The 3,355-nt window shown below is 41.0% G+C and overlaps 1 long non-coding RNA gene across 1 annotated transcript; it reads left to right on the top strand.

Moving 5' to 3' along the window:
* Window positions 1-832, top strand: LOC108038687. Its single transcript, XR_006417576.1, has 4 exons — window positions 1-257; window positions 315-536; window positions 599-662; window positions 717-832. It is a non-coding gene; the product is annotated as an uncharacterized LOC108038687 (long non-coding RNA).
* The last annotated feature ends 2,523 nt before the right edge of the window (window positions 833-3,355 follow it).

Here is a 3,355-nt window from a genome sequence, read left to right as displayed (position 1 = left end):
TCTTCACTAACAAGCAAAACAAACAAAATGTAAACAATGCAATTAATTGAAGTGACGGGAAATATATGGCGTTTTGGTGGCTATTGGTGACCTAGCCAAGCACGCCCACCCAACCAAGGATGCCCCGGATGATTCTGCGGAGGCATCACCCATGATCAGCTGGTCCAAGTCACTCCTCGCGACTAGGACAGCTCCATCTCCCCCACAACGACAACTCACTCGTACATTTCAGTCTTCATGTACATTTAATATCCACAGTAAGTACTAAAGTTAACATAACTTGTTCTCCTAGTAATTAATTTATCCTTTCATAGCCTCTACGACCAAACTTGGCCACCGTCTTCAAATTTAACCGGTCAAAGCGGAAGATTACCTTCCTTTGGCAAAGGCTACAGGCGCCGCGGAAATAATGTTCCACCAGTCACTTATTGGTGGAACTCGCATTGAACGAGGCGCACAAAAGCACACACACGGTTAGTGTGTCGGGTCACCTAATCCTGAGGAGCTCCTGGGGAAAAGAAGGGACAGGCCAAACGGTAAGTATTACGCGCTGTAAACAATCCCGCCGAAAACTAATAATCGCGACCCTTTTTTACAGGCAACAACGAGGACAAGAATTGGGGTTGTCGGGTCTAAGTCCGGATAAATTTACAGGTCAACAGGTAAGTACATAAATTTAGTAATGTGCACAGTTAAATTAACGTTAATAATTTCAGCCACTTCTGGGCTAGGCGCCGGGCTAACTATGCCCCGACTACAGCGTACTCTGCCGGAGACCAGCAGCAGTAAGGGCCTGGAACACCCCGAGGAGCGGTGGCGAAGGCGAGCCTGATGGCGGTGCCTATCAACGCCGCGCGCACTGGCAGCCTGACGACCCCAAAGCAGGTGGGTCTTAATAGCCCGGAACGGACTCACCGGTGAATGTCGGATGGCGTTGGCTGCGTCCGAGGAAGGCGAGTAGTGTTTGTCCAGATCTCGTAGCTGGCTCGACCGAAGGTGCGTATTTTCCTGATTTCCCAGATTTAATTTCCTCCAATGTAAAATCACGATTTATTTCCAATTTGATTTTCCAGATTTAATTCCCTCCAATTTAAATATCCAATTTGAATTTCCAGATTTAATTAGTCCAATTTTATATGTCCAATTAAGTCTTCTAATTTGAACTTCCAATTTAATTTCCTCCAATTTAAATATCCCGGGGCCCTTTGTATTGGGACCCCGGTTGCCCTACGAATAATTATTTATAAATAAAATAAACTATTAAACCTAACACAAATTTCTCTAACACTCACTTTTTATTATATTTCGGCACAAACACTATTTTAACATTTTTGTTCTGTCTGCTGGGACAATATGGCTGCAACTATATAGAAATTTGCCTATCATGCCTATATCTCGCCATATTCCCTTCGCCTCTCTCGAAATTGGGTCATTGGACATATCAAGGCCATCCTAGCCATACCCAGAGCGAACCGGGCTAGTTTAAAATAGCTAGATAGCCAAGACATCAGCAGAAGGGGGCGCCACTCCAGTAGGAGTTGCCACCCTCCTTCTTTATCGATAGCCCTACCAAAAACGAATACCTCCTTCTTAATTCTTCCAGCCGATTCCAACTTGAAATGCAACAACTTTAATCTTTCCAGTGTGACCAAAAGTTTGAGAGTTCATCAGATTTAAGCGTGCTACGGTCGTACTGTCAATCAGCTGGGTTTGTTGACAAGCAGTTAAAATTCAAATATCGTATTTGTGGGAAAGAGCCTTTAAAAGATATTATCAAATACCTTGGCAAGACAAGTCTGCCGCTGTACAAAGAAATTAAAAAACAATACAATTTAAATTTAACAGTTGTTTTTTTTTAATTTACTGATAATTATTTGCTGATTTAAAGTTCATAGCTGCACTTTTATTGTGTTTTTTCGTACATTCTGGACCTAAAAACATTTTGCTCTGACAAGAGGCACCCCAGATAGTATTAATGTTATTTTGTCCTCACATGTAAACACCTGCAATCGACTTTTGTGAGTTTTTTGAGTTTTTCCCTCCATTTCTTATAATGTTCAGTGAGAAGCGCACGCCGAAAGATTAAATTTTTTAATCTTTTCGCTAGGGTTCACCCAAAGTTGATTTCCGCAGACTGGCAACGCTATGGAATTTTCTGGTATTTTTTTCGTCGATCAGGAGACCGACGTGAAAAAAAGGCCCGACGAAAAGTGAACGCCAGCTGTTTGCCTCTCGCTCTCTCTCATGACTGGCGGACAGTTTTCGTCGATCTGGATACTAGGCTTAACAACGTAAAAAGTATCAGACCCAGAAGGCTCCATTGTGGGACACCGGAGGTATCACTGAGAATTTTTTTTATAGATTGTCGACCACGCCACACAAGGATGGACCTTGTTTTCGTGTATTGACAAATTATTTCTAAAGATACCAAAAAGAACGGGTAGCGGGACAATTTTCGAAATTGAATTTTTAAAATAAAAAGGAACCTTTATGACTTGCCATTTAGGTAACTTGAGATCCATATAAGGAGATCAACTGGAAAACGTAACAGGTCAAGTTTTTGAACAAGAAATAAGTGAGTCAAATGCTTTACTAAAAAAATAATTGATTGATATGCAAATGAGGAGTAATGCTGCAAGTGAGGAGTAATGATTTTTTCAAAAAGCTTGGGAAAGCTGACAACTTAAATATACCTCTACAGTTACTGGCTTCTAACATGTTACCTTTTTTGTAAAGAGGAATAACATTTCGAATGTCATTGTCAATGTGTCAGATATTTAGTAGAAGCTTTGCGGTTTACGAAATGGTTAAGTTTACGCTCGAAGAAAATTGCGAAATATTGAAAACTTCCTTCCAAATTCTTCAACCGAAACTGCAAGAAAATTGCTGTCAAATTTCGGAAAAAATAAAGGGCCTTCCAGGTAGTTTGTGGATAGTTTTGTGAAGCGTGTGCGTGAGACTGGATCGTTGATGGATAAAACAACACGTTTACGTGCTCGTACAGTTCGGTCGGTGGAAAATATCGGTGCGGTGGCCGAAAGTGTCAATGACAATCCGTCAACATCAACAACGTAAAAAGTATCAGACCCAGATGGCTCCCTTGTGGGACACCGGAGGTATCACTGAGAATTTTTTTTTTATAGATTGTTGACCACGCCACACAAGGATGGACCTTGTTTTCGTGTATTGACAAATTATTTCTAAAGATACCAAAAAAAGCGGGTAGCGGCGCAATTTTCGAAATTAAATTTTTAAAAATGAACCTTTATGACTTGCCATTCAGGTAACTTGAGATCCATATAAGGAGATCAACTGGAAAACGTAACAGATCAAGTTTTTGAACAAGAAGTAAGTG

Source organism: Drosophila rhopaloa, unplaced genomic scaffold (genome assembly GCF_018152115.1).
Source record: "Drosophila rhopaloa isolate 14029-0021.01 unplaced genomic scaffold, ASM1815211v1 contig_182, whole genome shotgun sequence".
Classification (NCBI taxonomy): Eukaryota; Metazoa; Arthropoda; class Insecta; order Diptera; family Drosophilidae; genus Drosophila; species Drosophila rhopaloa.
This window is presented reverse-complemented; position numbering and strand designations above follow the sequence as displayed.